Genomic DNA, 18,844 nt, shown 5'->3' on the forward strand with positions numbered 1-18,844 from the left:
TATCTATCATTCTGTTTACACCAGGGGAATATGAGAATTGTGTATTCTGGTTAGGGGGGTTTTCCTTGACTCAGGAATGTATTTAGCAGCCTGGCCCTTCAGGTGACCTGGTAAAAGGTCATCATTGTTCCACCCAACATCCCCACAGGCTCTTTTCAGTCATGAACATTACATACAATTTTGTTCACCTTAGTCCAATTTAACGCTCTGCTCTCTGTAATTTCTCTTTAAAAAGCCATCTCATGGTCATAAGGCTGGGGACAAGAGTTTCTCTGTTTGGATTTAATTACTTAATCAAACACAGTAAACTGCACTGACTTACAGTCACAGTGAAACAGTTAGAACATCTTTGTTTGTTTGGATTGAAATCCTTGAGATTTGACTGGATCCCTCAGAGGTGAGAGGGCCTTAGTGTGATACAGGACTGATGACCTTCACTCACACCTCCTTTATCGCATTGTTAGATCAGGAGGAGAAGGACGAGAGAAAAATAATTGAATTAGACCTCAGCCACACTATTTTTGATTTTTTTTTTTTTTTTTTTTTTTTTTTTTCAGATTGAGATCCAAACACCGATTGTGATTTCTGTATAAGACAGCAGCCAAGTGCAGTGTGTTTATATGATGGGCTGAAATAGCTAGGTGCCTCAAATCACATTTAATTGGTTGAATTAATGTATACATCCCTGAGTTCAAAGTGAGTCATCAAAACTATTGTCACATTTTACAAAAAGAGAATAAACAACACGATCAAACCATTATATAAATATTATAAACACATTAACATTAATCTCTGTGACACTCTAAGATCAATACTCCTCTATTGCATCCAGTAGTGGCTTCATCAAGGGGCTGTAGTTGAATAGCAACAGCAGGATGTTATTTTCAGCAAGTCTAATTATATGCTTGTTAATTGTTTAACTCATTATATCTGTATATCTTTTCAGCTGCATTATTAACTGATATCTAGCTCGCAGGTATTTCCCCCGAAGGAGCCAGGATAATACCAAAAAAATCTAATTAAACACTACCTTTTACTCCTCCCAGGATATGATTAAAAGAAAATATATAAAAACTGCTGCAGATAGAAAACAGGCTTCCTAAGCCAGATTTGTGCTCAGTTTCATTAGGCACAGAGATAATGGCAGGCAAACTTCAGTTCGATGTGTGAATTAATGATATGGTTTGATGAGAGGATTCAATATGATCCTTTCTGGAGTTTTCAAATCCACCACAACCACCAAAAAGTTGACATGATCAAGAGTTATCTTTTCTTCCTACCCTAAAGAGATAGTGCTTATTAATTGCTGCTGCAACAAAAATTCTTAACTTTGCACTTGTGCTGATGCTCGTACATTTACTGGCTTTATCTACCCGGTCTCATGACTCAGATCTTCTTCCATTATTTTATTCTTTTTTTTTTTCTTCCTCTGCTCATACCCTTCAGTCACTGTCTTTGCCTTTGTCTCTGTGCTCCCATTTCCCTCTTTTGCCCTCTCTGTCCTTCTCGCTCTCATTTTTCTAACTCTAAGCTTCAGAAGCCTACAAGGGGAAGATAGCTGACAGGCCCAGCTAGGTTCACAGTGAGAGCATGACAGACATCCTCTATTCTCGCCTCTGTGTGCATGTCGATGCTGAGGCTGAACTGATGCTGTTGTTGAGAACACGTCGTGCCCGCCTGCTCTGTCAAAAAAAGAAACCTCTCCATCATCTTTATTTCTTCCTCAGGAAACTCATTGCGCTTTTTAAAAAAAAAAAAATTTTTCAGTGCCACTTATCTGTCACCTTCACTGGCTGAGATTGAATAAAGTTTGGAGGGAGGGAGAGAAGAAACATAACTCTCATTCTGTTTATTTAACATGAAAGCCTCTACCTGACTCGGCCCTCTCCGTCTCCCTAAACCTGGAAAACTCTGCAAGGGAGAGGAGTTTCGAACAGCATGTCCCAGAACACTGTGGAGTTAGCACACCTTTATCCCCCCCCCCCCCCCTGCACTGCAGTAGGAAGGGTATATGCTCAGTACTCATTGTTTGCTCTAGGTTTGTATTGATCTAGCCGTAGGCATGCTGCTCTTGAAATAGCACCAACAGAGTCCCAGAGAGTCGCTGGAAGGATAAATACCTTCCAGGAGCTGAATGGAAACCAGGAGGATGTTATGTCAGTCTGGAAACCACACACCCCTTCCCCTACTCTCCCTCTCTCGCTCTGTATTTGTGTCCCTCTCTATCTCCTGATCCAGAACAAAATGACCCCACTGAAAGCAAACCTTGACCTTTGCACACCAGGGAACGTGGTTTTACTCACTGCTGCTCCGGCCCTGTGTTGTGAAACTCTGGATCCGCTCTTAAATAGAGAGAATCTGCCATAAATCAAGAGGTGTAACAGTTGTTCATCTCTCCTCTTCTCTGAGGTTATTAATGATGTTTGCTGAGAGAGCTGAGCTGGACAAAGCCGAGAGCCTGCTGCTGCTACTGCTGCTGCCGCTGGGATCTTCCCCTCTCAAATCCCACTGCGGGCCTTGACTTGTATTTAAAACCTCTAATTCTGTACAGCCGCATGTAGTTGTGTATAGTGTGTGTGCGCGCGCGCGCGTGCATGTCTGGCTCTGCGTATGCACGTGCATGCATGTTATTTGTTTTGAACAAAGTGATCACTTTGACACATTTAAAAATGAAGCCCCCCAGACTGCTTCATCTGCAAACAATGCAAATCTCATAATCCTCACATTTTTGACATGGCTTGATTAAAATCGGAGCTGGGAGCTAAACAGAAAGACAGAAAGCACTATGATATGCAAACCCAGGAACACACTATAAATGCTTAGTTGGGGGAAAGTAAATGGCAGGGGGTGGGATTTGAAGCATGATGTTGCCAGAGAGAAACAGCTGGATGATGGTTTCTCCTGTGTAGAAAGAGGGGTAAAAAGCAGATCTAAGACTCCACTTGTATGGTCAGAAAATAAGTGCGGATGAAAGGATCAGTGGCTGGGGGAATAGCACATGGTGTCTGAGGCATGTGATGGCATCTGCAGGGATTTAACTGACTATCAACAGAATATTTGTCACCCAGACTAACCTTGTACCCTCCAACCTGCTGATGCTGGACAGAGGCATCAAAACAGAGGTCTAGTTACGTGACACCTACATGTCAGTGGTACTCTACCCATTTACATTGGATTCTGACAGCAGTGACTCTAAATAGTCACATTTAATAGTGTACATAAATTATTCTGGCTTGTGGAGGCAAAAGGATTTTTTCTTCCCCTGTGATGTGGAGCTGACCTACTACTAGAAATATCTCAGGGGGGAGAGAAAATGGGGGAGCAAATAGACATGGGAATTTAACAGAGATTCATCTTTGTGTTGTGGGAGAACAGATACACAATCATAGCCACTTGACTGCCGGACCAAAATCAGCAGCATTTAAAAAGACAAAGGATGTGGGAGAGTGTTAGATCTTAGAATGGGGTCAGAGTGTGGAAAAAGAGATAAATGAGCCGCATCTAGTCATGAAAAGGCCGGGTTAGTGTAGTAGCTGGTCCCCGCAGCCATCATATGCACGCCATTTTGAGCACTCTTAATAGCCTCTGCTTTAATGATTTTATTGGCCCTCAAGGTTGAAGTAATGAATGATTGTGGTATTAAAGTATGCAACCGCAAACTATATGACATTAAACCATATGACTGTATCCACATGGATCATCACATACAGGCACAAATACACACACAAAACCATTTTGGAAGCGGTAGAAAGTTATTGTATACTTGCTTTCATTTTTTAATGGACAAATACAGACCAACACATTTGTTCACCATGTAGATTCCCCTTAGCCAGTTGTCTTCTTTCTTCCATATATCCCCTTCCTGAGATTAGGTTACACTGTTCAGAAATAAACTGGAGGATCTCTGAGGTCCATTGGGGACCAATAACATCCCCAGGATCCAGTTTCCTGTGTTCAGCTCGGCTCGAGTGTCTTCTCTCTACAACGTGATTTGTCTAAGAGGACGAGTACCAAAAGCACAGCGTCTGTAAATTCCTTGTAAAGCCACTGGAGTAAAGGATCAGTCTCAGCAAGGTTGCCACTGTCTGTAGATTAGTTGTAGGGTTAAGCCTTTTTGTGCATATTGTGTAGCCAAAGTGTGAGGACAATGACAACACACCCATCTGAATACTGTCATGTAAATGGCAACATTTTTAGTTTTCAATTAAATTACTCAATACTGTACTGATTGTTTACACAAATAAGATTCATTTTGAAGGAATGCTTGTTATTTTGAAAGGTCATGAATGTCATTTAATTTATTGATTCGTGGCCTTTTACTCATAAGTATAAATCATTTTGACATGTTATGGCCTTGAGGGAAGTTTTTCATTTACAGCTCTTTAATGTTCTTAAATAAAAGCCCAAGAAAATAAGATCAAGAGGCTGAAAAATAACCTGAAAACTTTGCTGTACTCAATGGAAATATTAGAATAAGACGTGTAAGGGTTAAACAGACCGAACAAAATGATTCTGAATGGTGATGTTTATCATTGTATCTTTGTGGATATTTTCAATGGAGAGGCTGCGAGTTCCAGGCCTTACATTACGATAATTTAACAGACGCTTTTGTTCAAAATGATTCACAATAACAAAGAGCTACATTCGTGTTCAGTGATCCAGTTCAAGTGTTTAGAGGGTTCTTCAATGGAAATTAGACGTTAGTAAGTGCTAGCATGCGGCATAGCCAGTCATTCAGAGGTGGAAGAACGCAGTGGAGTGTAGGATTTGACCGGGAGCCAGGAAGGAACAGCTCCCTCCGTTGCCCTGTAAGCTGCCACCTGAGTGGTGAACTGGATGTGAGCAGCAGCAGGAAGCCAGTCTAGTTAACATAGAAGTGGAGTGGTGCGGAAAAACTGAAACACTCGTGTTTAAGAGGACAAATCTAGAGGAGCGAAAGTTACTGAAATTGTCCAGCGTAGCTCTTTGAGAGGGGGCTTAAGATACTGTTCAAACACTTTGGATGGAGGATAACTGTGCCCCTAGAACTATGGTGGTATATTAAGGTTGAATTCTTAAACTTTATTCATGTATATAATTGTTAGGTTTAAGATAAACTTGACTGTTAGAGCAAACAAGCGGCTGTCAGATTTATGCTGAGCGCAGAGCATCCTAGAGAGTGCCCCTGTTGCTAGATAACTGCATGACAGTCCTATTTTCTTTATTGAAAACAATTTGTTATGCTGTCTAAACACTCGTGACCCATGTCCACCCAATGTCAGACAATAGGAAAGCATGGGAGTGACAAGCTAAGGTATGCAAATAACCTTGATTTTTGGGTATGTGTATATTTTGAGTGTTGCACCTCTTTATCAGGTTAACTCAAGGGAGATGGAAGGGAAGGGAAAGTGAGGAACCAAGTAGAGCAGACCAAACAGGTGACACTGGAAAACTATCCAATGAAAATGACTTTGCTGATGTCTGCTGCGTAATAGAAGTTGACGTCTGCAGGTGTCAGCAGAATTTTTTATGGAATCTCCCCCCTCTCAACAGGGTGTCATGGCAGATATTTCATGTCAACGGGCGGATGCAGAGAATCGTTCCTGTCCTGTCGTGCTCTAACCTCTAAAAAAGGCCGACATCAGCAGGGTAACCTGTCATCCCACATGGGTAGACACTGACCTGGCCTGCGCTTTCCAGGGGGGAGGACACAGTCAGGTAAAACCCCACCATCCATTTCCAGAAACATCACACCAAAACAGACGTAGCATCCCATGAAAACAAATGTATAAGTAATTCCCCTCAGATTAAGGCTTTAAGCTGATGTGTTGAAACTGGATTCTGTGACCCACAGTTTTTCTGTCTCTGACTGTGTGTCTGTGTGTTCGTATAAAGTCTCCAGTACAGAGAGTTTTTTGTGTTCTCAAAATAAAGACAAGGAGTAATGGCTATCTATGGCTGTAAAGGCTGTGGCGAGGTTAGAGCTAATAACACAGAACACTACTCGTTTTGCTCATGTAAGTTTGTTAGTTGTTGGCACATCATGCTGCTGTCAAAACTGTTGTTCACTCTTTATTGGGGTCTGTTCAAGTCGACTGCATTCTTGACTGCAACTAATTATCCTCTGGTCTATACGGATTGGTTGTCCTCTGGTGCCTTTTTGATCAGGCCTCCTTTTTTTTTGGAAATATTATTTCCCCATATTGGGTTGATTTTCCAAGGTCCATTTTGAATCAAATGCAAAATTTTGGACCTGTAAAGCCGTCTCGCCCCATCTACCATGTTTAAAAACAATTAATTACATATCACGTTATAAAAGCAATTAATAGTCCAAAATAATTAACTTGTTATTTCTGACAGTTCATGTGAAATTTATCTAAAACTCTGCAGGTATTACTTTTAAAATGACTAATTAATTTACAAGTTGCCGGGAGTTTATTCATCTTGGTGTCACAGATGAATTGAGAGGCAGGATATTCAACCAGTTCAGACCTGTGGTTCCTAAACTATATTTCCTGTGAGTCCACACCAAATTCAGCTTCATTTGTAGTACATTGTCGACTTAATACCAACATTGATCCTGAGCAGGTGATTTGAGGTGGTCTGTAACACTCTAATTGCCACCCATCTTCTACTCCTCTTTTAGTCTACTCAGCACATCCGTCCTGTGTGAATTCTTGATTGTGTGTGTGTGTGTGTGTGTGTGTGTGTGTGTGTGTGTGTGTGTGTGTGTGTGTGTGTGTGTGTGAGAGAGAGAGAGAGAGTGCTTTGATCTTTCCCCGAATGACCCCTGGTGTGAGGGTAGGAAGCTCATTAGCTGTGCCTGTCTGTAGTAGACAACAGGAATAACCAATCACTAATTAAGTCACACATGACTGCCATGTTCTGTTGTGTAGGTGAGATATATAATGATGTATAATGTTTCTATAATTCCATGAACATGTATATATATATATATATATATATATATATATATAGTGTATAGAGCGTTTGATGATGGAAGTAGTAACAGTGCAGCCCTCATTACATTTAGCATGAAGGTCGACAGTTTCTGTGCAACAGTGATACATACAGCTTCTTAAACCTCAAAAAACACAGCAAACCCCAATTGACTGCCTCTTATTGGCTACTGGATATTGTCGTGAAGCCATTACTCTATGGACCCATCTTACATGGTATTGAGGACACAAGCTGCTACTGGTGTAAAGGCATCAGTATGCTTCAAATGAAGTGCTTTGTCAGATAGTCAAAATATCTCGTCTGAAACCTCCTCCACCTGGGGCCAGATGCATAAAATTCAGACAACACTTCCTATTAATAGTTTGTTTCAAGCATCGTTGTCAGAGTGACAATGATAACTCTGAAATACTTGCCGTTGCTCTTTGAATTCTTGCCTTAAAAAAAAACTTGTAGAACAAACTCAAATTCAACCGTGTTGTCAGCTAACTAGGTCTGTCTAACAGGAATGCGTGTGCACTGCGGGTTGAAGAATACACCTTGTGTAGACAAATAAAAATGCTCTCCTTTTCCTTAATTCATGACTCTGCATAATGGTGCACAATCGGTGAACTGTAGGTTTGACATGAGTTTGCATTTACTGTGGCTCTGCCGGGGCGGTCTATTGTTTCCATGGTGTGTGGAGCTCTGCAGAAATGAGGGGAAATGCGTAAGAAAGCTTTCCAGGGCGCTGGATGACATCCTGCTGTATTTATCACCTGCTCGTCCTTCCTCTGCTCTCCTGCCGAGCTAGTTGAGTCACACACGACTCTCTAGCTCTCACATCGCCTTTGCTCTCTCTCTCTCTCTCTCTCTCTCTCTCTCTCTCTCATAACTCTGATACCCTATCAGTCTATTTTCTTACTTTTTCTGTACACTCCCATCCCTCCATCAAACTGTCTCTCTTTCCTTTTTCTCCTTGGTCTCTGGAATCGTGTCCGACTCTGAAGGATGAGCCAAGTTTGAAAGCCACTCATTGGGATAAATGGGTGTACTTTCAGAAGTTTCTCCAGCCTCCTGAGAGGTGCAAAATCAGGCCTTAAAGAAGGGGGAGAGAGAGGGGGAAGAGAGAGGGAGAGGGAGAGAGAGAGTGCGAAAATGAAGCAGAAAGAGTCGGTAGTGAAAAGAGAGGCAAAAAAGAATGAGATAGGAACAGGCCGAGAGAGAGATAGTACATCAAGGGGCTCTTTGTACATTATTAGGTCGATATCTCAATCACAGTGTCTGCGATGCAGTTCTGCCATGCTTTATCAGCCTCGTCTTCTCCCTTTCCACAGAGAAAAGCCCTCAGAAAACCATTTACTCTTTTTCTTTGATGTGAAGAGCTTAATGTTGTTCTGAGGCCTTTCTCTCCACATTAAAACAGAGATTCCTGAGCTTTCAGATAGATGTGATAGTAGTGGAATTGTTACTGAGAGCTGATGCAGAAATTGTCCTGCAGCTACTAAAGTGAACTCCAGTGCACTCTTATTAACTTTTTTTTTTTTTTTTTTGGGGCTGTAGTAAAAGGTCAGACAAGGGGAATTACCTGAGAGAGATGAGTGCTTTATCCTTGAGGAAAGAAAGAGACAAAGAAAGAAAGATTAATTTCACTAACTGTATTTGTGATGATCTGCAGAAGAAGCTAATTAATTATAGCCGTAACAAGCAGAGAGAGAGCGAGAGCACAAATTCCCCCTGTAGCCATCGGTCACGTGTTGAGGGGTTTGATCCTGTCACTGTTTGTTTTAGCTGTAATTAATTTCCTACTCTATGCAAATAAAACTAACTAGAGCTTATGGTTGTTGGGAATCCACATTTAGACCATTTTTTGGGGACATTTTAATACAAGTAGTTCTTAATAGATTTCCAAACATGAACAGTATCATGCACAAAATCAAAATGTGTACATACAGAAGCCTCTGTGTTGTTCAAAGTCAAAATTGCTCTTTCTTATCCTTTGCTAATTTGTAATTTCATAATTATGGATTAAAGAGTTGTTGGTCTATGACTTAGTAAACACAAAAACCCCTTGTCCTCTTTTTTACCCTCTTTCTTGATGAAGGAATTGGGCTGCAAGCCAGGAGAGAGATTATGGAGATCAAACCTAAAGCGAGGAAGAAACATGTCACATTGTAATAGTCAGTGTAAAAATGGGTGGCGTTTCATCGAATGCTGTGAAGCAAACGCGTAGCTTTGTTTTGCCAAACATGTCACTGAGGACCAAAATTTTATCACCTCCAAGCAGGTGTAATTTTTTTCAGTCAAGGCTTTTTTCTGGAGTAATTAAATGTGCTCTGATTGTCAAGATGGATTTGTAGTCAGGTAAATAAATTATATTTGAAACATTATATCTTTAGCTCTGACGTCTATTTTTGCAATTTATTTTCTGAATGTTTGTAAAGCTACATCGTTTATACAGACACTGATGCCTGACTGTTGGTGTGATGTGGTCAGGTAGGATTTAGGATTTAGATGAAAGGATTTAAATGAAAGACAAGAGGGTTTATTACTTTTCTTAACGGCCCCCCATGAAGGTGGGCCATCTGACTATTACACTGATTGAAAACTTTTTTGTCTTTGTAGTCTCTTTGCAATGAATTGTACAGGTGCGGTTAACAGCATACGCTTTCGGATGGTGTTGTTGCCCAATGTAATTCAATTCATTCATTCATGTCACCTTATACATACTTAAATTAGCATCTATTTGAAGGATAGTTCATGGGGTCGTAAGGGTGAGTGCTGCAATTTGAAAAAAAATACATTTAGTCTGAAAGATCATTTGTGTTTTTTTTTGTGTTTTTTACACTTACATCCTTTTGTGGAAAGAATTAGATTAATTTTCCATTCATTAATCACACAGTATTTTCTCACATTTTGTCCCCCTTTCCTCAGGACCTCTGACACAGTTCTGTGCCAGAGGAGCGTGTGATTTCCAGTGAGGGATTAGATTGTAGCCTGGTTATGAATCTTCAACTGCTCTGATTTAGTAACCATGACTGCTGCAGTCCTCTGACAGCTGTGATTTGTTCATTTAATCAATCTTCGCCTCATAGACAAACAGGCAGATTTGAGTTGCTTTATATTCAGCATTGCTGTGCAGTGGGTGTTCCCCTCTTGATATGTTTCAGTAGCTCTAATCTAAAAATCTTAACATTTTCTTGCTAATAAAAATAATTTTTGGAGGATTCTAAATATAACATAATTTGCACTTTCAGTGTTAAATTTGTCCTTTTTTCCCTTCCCTGTATATATGCTATCTGCATTTGCCCCATTTTGCTTTATAACATATGAGTGCTGTAAATTCTTGCCAAGAAGTGTTTTTTTCTCACCTTCATATTGATTTGAATACATAACACTTATGTTACATTTCCAGACAAACTACAGTGGTAACAGTAACTAAGATGCCTAGCCAAATATGTTCTAAGGGAGATGTAATAAACAGTGATTGGGTGTTAAAGACCTCCCACGCCCTGGTTTTCAGTTCAAATGGGAGCAGGTCGGCTGGTGTCCAGCCACAGGATTGATGGAACACCTTCATCCAGAGTCCCATCACACCACGGCTCATCCTAGTCTCTCATGCCAATAAATTAAGATCGTGACTGCCCTTTCAGTTCCTATTTGCTTATTGATCGTAGATTTTCATCAGTCTTAAGTATTGAAGTATTGCAGAGAGGAGGGCCATGAATCTTACGCCAAATAGCACCACAAGCTATAAGTTAGAGCCAAAAACAGGGGCTTGTTGCCCAGTGGAAGTCTAGCCTTAACCTGTCAGGCTGGGGCTAGCATTGTAAATCCAGGCCCGGAGCCTGTGATGGATATGTGGGGATTGGAGTGATGGCCTTAATACCACCAGTCTGACCTGCCGGTTAATCACGATGTGCTGTTTAAGCAGCCTATCACCAACAGGAACACACCTAAAAACACCCACTCACACCTCTGTCACATACACACACACACACACACATTACCTTGCACCCTTGTTATGGGCAAATACATTCACACGCGCACAAACACACTACAACTCTTGCACTTTTCACTACATGCGAGTGCAACTAATGGCACAACAGTACATCATGTCACAAGCACACAGAGCGCAGTAGCCTATACGGCTTGTCACTGTGTTCCCAGGAGAGAGGGAGGGTCTCTGTCACACTGACCTTTCATTATGCTGAATTAGCATGTCAGTCAGTGTCCATTCTCATGGGGGAACTACATATAAAGTAAGGGATCACCTATGGTGTTATTTATACTACACTGTGTAACATTCCTATGTCACTATAGGAGCATGCTATTCATTTTAAATGTGTGAAATAGGTTTAAAATAAAGAGTTTTGTTAGCTGTATTTTGATAGGTTATCATTATTCTTCACTACTTCACTATTCTTCTATATCTTTACATATTTTTCCAAAATGTTTACCTTCTACAAGCAGCATCTCCAAAGTGAGGCCATTTCTGTCTCTGAGCAACACAGAGAGACTGATGCACGCTTTTATAACTAGCAGGCAAGACTATTGTAACCCTGGTCTACTGAATGATACAATTAATAATCATACATACAATTAATTAAAAATTCTTCTGCACTAATACCAAAAAGAGAGCCCACATTATGCCTACTTTAAGGTCATTATACTGGTTCCCTGTTAGTTTTTGTATTGATTTTAAAATTATTTTATGAGGCACTATATGGCCTTCCTGGTCTGTGAACCGGGAAGTCAGATCCTCTCTTTCTTTTCTTTTAGCTTTTCCCCAAAGCAGAAGAAAAAGACTTGGTGATGCTCCTTTCAGCCATTACGCTGGAAGCTTCTGGAACAGTCTTTCAGAGGATCTGAGAGGAGCTGAAAATATTGATATTTTGGTTGCTCTGATGTGCATTAGTCTCTAAATAAAAAATGGGTTTGATTGACTGATTGATTGATTGTGTTGGTGCAGCATGTTTGTATCTATTTGGCTGCTTCTCCCTATAAATGTTAAGTCACTGTCATGAAAAGATGAAAAACTGTTATTCTTTTGGTTGAACTAGAATCATTCGTAGTTAGTCTTCTTATACAGTATGCATGCTGAACATAATCTCTTAAACTGCACTGACTGCACATGCAAAACAGGCCTTCCATGTAAGCAGGCTTTTGCTGCATTCCCATTATCTGGAATGAATATGCTGACTGGGCATGCATAATACATGATAAAATGGGTGTTATTGTAATGCACGTTTCTCAGTGGCAGTCCCTTCTGCCTCCTCATGTAGTCAAAACAGACACATATATGTACTAAAAGGGACATCACAGCACTGGAAACTCAGAAGGCCAGAGCTGCAACTCATTACTGTTGGCTTCTCTCTCTTTCTCCCTCTGTTTTTGCTGCCTCTCCCATCCTCTCCTCTGTCAGTCAGCCTCTGGCCCTTTAGCAAGCATCTTCCTCCCTCTCCCAGTGGGTTCCCACCAGTCAGTGGATCTGCCCCGGATGCTGGCACTAAGCGCTAATTACACCGTCTATCTCACCACAGCGACAGCCATGGCCAAGAAGAGCTCCCTTGTTTGCTAATCCACAGCTGGGCAAACAGCACTTCAGTGAATACTTGCCGCCAAGTGATGAGTTTAAGTTGACACGTCGCAGCATACAACAGCTGATGGGAATGCTTAGACCACAACAAAGCATCCGTTTGTATAATTCTACTGAATGAGATGCAGTGAGATGCTTACTGTCATCCGTATGGAGTGTAGACACCGTAGATGCTTTGATTTGATGTAGTGTCCTGTGTGGTATGTATAATGTGAACGATGCGAGGCTGAAATCCAACAAGCACGAGTGGATCATGCCATCAATTCACATGCACGGGGAGGGGGGGGGGGGGTTCTTTGTTTTATAACAGTATGAGCATCAAGTTGCACGAGGTAGCACCACAGCTGGTAAAAAGATCTTGAATCATTTACAATGTAATCCACTTTACTATCCCTTCCTCAGATGGTAAACTCCCCAATCCTGTTACTTTAAGCCTCCTTTTCCGACCTGAGGCTGCAGGTTGCCAAGCTTATTGCTTGTTAGACTTGTAGTCTGTGCCATATGTCCTAGAAGGAACCATACCTCCAGAGTGGTGTGTGTGTGGTTGTCGTTACTCATGAGAGTCACAATGTTGATCTTGGTCATGCTATCTCATCCCTTTCCATTACAAAGATACAAACAAACCACAGCAAAGACAATGCTAGATTGCTTTCCAATGAACCCATGTTTTGAAAAGACAATTAGCCATAGTGTTTGTGCTTTATTCAGTGGAGAGTGGCTCGGGATACGGAAAAAACTGATTCCAACCCACACACTGTGTACGCCTTGGCCCATTTAATCAAAAAAGGCATTTCTGTTTACTGAAACAATGTCACCAAAATATGAGCTTTGATCAGGGGTTCATTATGCGCTTGCAGAAAGTAGAACAATATATTTTAATGGCCATTAACTCCAGAGTTCATCCTTGGAAGAAAACACATTTATAGTCTAATGTAAAATGACTACCCTTATTCTTTTATCAGTAATTACATTTTTATTGTTGTCACATAGCAAAATTCTTGCTTTGGACAGTTTGGGGTACAGTTTTTGTACCCAGATTGCAAGTATTTTTGGTGAAGGTTAAAGTAATGTTTTGGTTGTATTTTTATGTGCATTCAAGCTGCACAAATTATTTATTGGCCACTTGCAACAAGCCGAAAAATACAACATTAAAGGTGTGTTTCTGGCCATCTGGTAATGGTAAATCCCTTTTTAATTCTGCTTTGGTCTTCACCAATTCCCTGAGGAAAATATCTGGCTCTTTAGTTGCTATATTCTCCACTATGCTCACCAGCTAGCCTATAGTTTTGTCTGTCTGGTGTTTGGAGCTGGTAGGTAGTGCACAGTCGATTAATTGCAGCTTTTTTGCTGAAAACAGCAGCAGATGAGTCTGGTGAGACTGAACTAAACAAAAACCCTCAGCTTTATCGATACCTTGTAAAGGAGGGGAACTGCAGAATCAGATGATAATTCTCTGTGGGTTCATTTTCATCATCACACTTTTGCATTACACATCATTTTTACAACTTAAGAAGATTTTGATTCGAGGAGCTTTAATGTAAATATGTAGTGGTTGTTCTTCATGTTTTTATATCAGGCACAGAATTTTCTGTTAGATCAGGATCAGGAGAACTTCAATGGATGATTTGGTCACGTGGCACTCAACAACAGCTCATTCTTATTTTATCTGCTAAGCCTATTGACAGTTCCCACACTAAGGTCATCAGTGTTTTCTGGTCGTCATCTTGACTCCCTACCCTTTTCTCAACCTCTGACCCCGGTACGTCATGCCAAAGTCAGGCCAATTAAAGGAGCTTTAATTAGATCCTGGAATTGTTTGTGTGTGTGATTGTGTCTGAAGAAACAAAGTAATTTAAGAGGAACTTAACTACAGTCTGCCCCGCAACAGGTTCTTGTGTGAATCCACATTGAAGCCTCCCAGTGACATTTGCAAATATGAAAATGTCTGACAATGACATGGTTTCATAATTAGATTCATAATCTTCATTATTTGAGATGATAGGGAGACAGTTAAAGCATAAACAGTAGCTTTCATTTATGGTAGTTCCAGTGCCTTTTTTTTTTGTTGCAATAATCCTCTTGCAGTGTATGTTGTCTGGTTATAGCACAGTGAAGGCAGAGGGTCAACGGGTGTGACAACCAGTCACCTCACCATCTCTGCGACAAGTTGTGTAATCGTGTGTGTGTGGGCGTGTGCGTGTGAATTTGTGTATTTGTGTGAATGATATATTCTGTATATCACTTCCCCTGGAGGGTAGCTTTTCAGGGAGATATACCATCACACTGACGGGAGTGCTGATCTGCAAACGGGGACAAGATAAATGCACGTGTCATTCACAACCACATGGGATCTCTTCTTCACATGCCAGAGGACGGTAAATGAGAAACCGTCGAGTCGTGACAGTGGAAGGCGCAGTGCAGGTTAAATAGCAGTGGGGATAGTGGAAGCTGTGTAGAGCTCTAGCCCTTTAAAACAGTTGCTGACCTGCACTGTATATTACAGTGCAACGGCTGTGGAAAAGATCGGTTTGGGTCAGCTCCATCTCTTAAGTCAAGGTGATGTAAAAGAACCCGAGTCCTGTCTAAGTGAAGCCCTGCTGACTGCTGACCTTTGTGTCTTTTCCCATCTATCATGCTGAGCTGTGTGTGTGTGTGTGTGTGTGTGTGTGTGTGTGTGCGCGCGTGTGCGTGCGTGCGTGCATGCGTGCGTGTGTGTGCGTGCGTGTGTGTGTGTGTTGGTGAAGGATGCTTGTTTGCGTGCCAGTTGGTGCATTTAGAAGTGTGCATGCAAGTGAGGGACTTTGAAGGATCTGTCTTTGTCGTTGTGTTGCCTGAATGAGCAATCTGTCCTGCTCATATTCAGCCAAGCATACCCAGCCCTGGCCCCAGCCCTGCCTGTGGTGACAGGAAAGCTGTGGCAGTTTAAATCAGTTGACATAGTTCTGGCAGTGGGAAGTACTTATGCCAAGAATATATCTGTTTGTTTTCTGCCATCTGCAGCAGGAAGAGAAGCAGTATCCCCAATAGACGCCGGTCCAGGTTCAGACTAGAAGGTGAAAGGAGCTGTCAATGTCACAGTAATACATCTGATAATAAAAAATAACATGAAGACAGTGATAATGTATATAATAAGCTATATTATTTCTGAAAGCTATCTAAAGTGATAAAGCTCTTTCTGAAATGTGCACTGCGTCAGTGTATCTGAAAGCGGGCGGTACCAAAAATTATGTAATAAAGTTTGATTGGATGAAAATTAAATTGACTGTGTCAGCAATAAGTGCAAATTAAGTACTCGCTTAAAGGGATAGTTTGACATTTTCTTGCTGAGAATTTGATGACAGGATTGATACCAATCTCATGTCTGTACCATAAAAATAAAGCAACAGCCAGCAGTAGGTACAGAGTGGAAACGTGGGGGAAACAGACGGTTTGGCTCCGTCCAAAGGTTTTAACTTAAATTTCAGCTTCAATTCAGGATAAAACAAAAACTTTTTCCAGACTATATGATAGCGTCACATTCGTCTTCTGTATCTGCTTGTGGAATTTTTCAGTGAAGCTATATGATGCTTAAGTCAAGTTAAATATTTAAACCTTAGACATCATGTTTTTATAGCTGCCTTATATCAAATGGAAATATTTAAGAGTGTTTGCACACGCTTTAAATATTGCAATAATGAAATATTTCCCATCTTTGGAAACCTATAGGGGTTTGAACTCTGTTTTGCTGCAGAACGAGTTTAGATGAACACACCCATGTCTGTGGCAGAGCTGAAGAGAGTAAAGGAAACGTTATCCATTTGTTATTTGTTTTTATGAAAAAGAAAAATCCCATTTTAAGCAAAAATTTAAATTTTTGAACCTGACTTTCATTCTCATAATTGTGGTCATTCTGACTTTAGGTCATGCTATGTCCAAAACTCAGAGGACTCAGTAAATTACATGTATGGGGCAAATAGCGCAAGCCTTCTGAAAGCTTTTCAAATGAACTTCAGTTTAGCATTACAAATTTCAAATGCTGGTCTCTGAGTCTGACAAAAACAATCAAAATCCCTCTCATTGGCTTATTATCATCCTTTGGGTCTTCTGATTGCCATCTGTCAATCAAATTGCACCACATGTTCACTCAGTTGACTGTAACTGTGTAGTAACTTGAAGAATACACAATTATTCAGCAAATCCAAGTTCTTTGTATTGCTGCAGAAAACCATGACAGAAAATGAAATGTCATAGTTTGGATGAGTATGAGGCAGCTCTGTAGATCACCGCTCCCCTAAATGTGCACAGTGAGGAATATTATAATACAGGGAATCAGCATTCCAACATCTGGGGAATGCCGAGGTGCAAGTGTCACCTCAGGGGGAGATTAGTGGTGTTCCTGTCTCCCACAGGGATAACAGTGGTGTATACGGCACTGTGCAACAGATAACAGAGCTCAGACAGACAGTTGGATGTGTTTATCAGTACCAGAGGCATTCCCCAAGGCTCCATATTAATGCCAGCCTTACCCTGCATCTATATGTGGCGTGCTTTGGAGACTGGCCAACTCATTTTTCCTCCTTCCTCCCTTCCTCTCATCCCCTTTTTCTCTCCTCACCACTTGATCTCCTTCCTCGCCCTCCCATACAACTTCTCTTCCTCTACCTCTTGTCTGTGCCCCTTCGCCTCCCTCCTGCCTTTTCTGTTTCCTCCTCCTTCCCTCGCTCCTCCTCTTTCTGCCGCATGCCACGGTGTACCAATCATCCTGTCTGTGTGTGTCAGGCCTATCACTCCAGGCTGATTTACTACACCGTGGGGGAGACAAAGGTGCAGGAAATGGAGGTCAGAACTCATCGTTAGTGGCCAATGAATTCTTAATTAGGGCAACAAATGGTGCAGTGCCTCCAGTGTAGCTGCAGAGCTCCCAAAGTACCAGAGATCGGAGGCCAGCCACCTACACTCTCTATATTAGCCGATTATTTGCTGGACTGCGGCAAACATGGATAATCATTCCACTTGTGTCTGCTGTTTACATCACACACATATATGCATGTGTTGATATCTCTAACATGACAAGTGGAGGGAGTTTAAGCAGATTTCAGCTTTAAAATGCAGGAAAAATCCTCCTTGTTCTCATGTACGGTATGATTGGCTTATCATTGCTTCAGGATGGAAGGCACCCTGAATAAATTAGAGAATAGAGGAAGGCCCATTATAAAGAGATTCTCAGCAGGGTGTGGATGTGATATTCCATGTGCTGTAAGTGATAATGGGGAATACAGCTGTGTGAGTCAGACTATTTACGTACATTTAATGAGGACACCAAGAATGCAAGCGTTTTAAAGTGCCAAAAGACCATTACTTTTCTCTTTCCTTCATGTAATTTAAAAAGTGATACTCTGGAAAGTGAGAGCGGTAAAGAGAAGAAGCTTCACTCCATTTTCAAAAATTCTTTTAAAATGTAGGTCATGATTAATGTGAGAGCATGTTGCAGTTTTACTACATAGCAGTGTTTAATTACAGTTTTCTTGGTCACTCTCCGGGTGCATTTTAAATGGATAATGCCATTGTAGTAAAAATAAGACCCAGTGGGATCTGTCTGCTGTGCTTTTTTGTCGTCACAAAGCGTGGCTTGGAAGACGACCTTATTAAAGTTTGCAGGATTGTCTATATCTCCATTGTCCTCCGTTCATGACATTGTCAGGCCTGAATTGGAAAATCTTTCCCTTTACTGGCTTTCCACCCACAAGGTTATGCAGCAAATGTTGATCCAAGTCAATACTTGTCTAATTAGCAACCCCACTTCTGCCTGCTTGTCTTGCCCTTATACTGTAAAGCAGTGTCTACTAGTCACAATATTAATCAATTCCTCTGATAATTCCACACGGCTTTGCCTGGAATTCACCACCTGTCATGTATAAAAATCTTGGGTGTAAAGGGAATAAACTAACCCTGTAATGGTTGTAGCACTTGCCCTTCATTGGTGCATGTGTTATTTTCACCTGTTCTTACCTCCTTTACTATCCCCCTTCCATCCATCGCATCCCATCCTCCAATCTGTCGTCTCATCCTCATGTGGTACATCAAACATCCCCAGCCTGGCTGTGTGCTGACAGGCAGACCACTGACAAGCTCCCAGGCCATTCTGAGGAGAGCCGAGCCTCCCTTCATGAGGCCCTTGAAGAGACAGTGTCACAGCGAATCCACTCTGGAGGCTGGCCAGCGTAGTCTGCCTCTTTCAGAGAACGCTCAGGAAACAAACCATAGGAGCTCTAGTTTGTGCATCTGTAATGTGTAAACAAAAAAGACAGATGACTGTAATGACAGTAGAGGCATTGTATGAGAGAGAACCAG

This window comes from Seriola aureovittata, chromosome 13, assembly GCF_021018895.1.
Source record: "Seriola aureovittata isolate HTS-2021-v1 ecotype China chromosome 13, ASM2101889v1, whole genome shotgun sequence".
Taxonomy (NCBI): Eukaryota; Metazoa; Chordata; class Actinopteri; order Carangiformes; family Carangidae; genus Seriola; species Seriola aureovittata.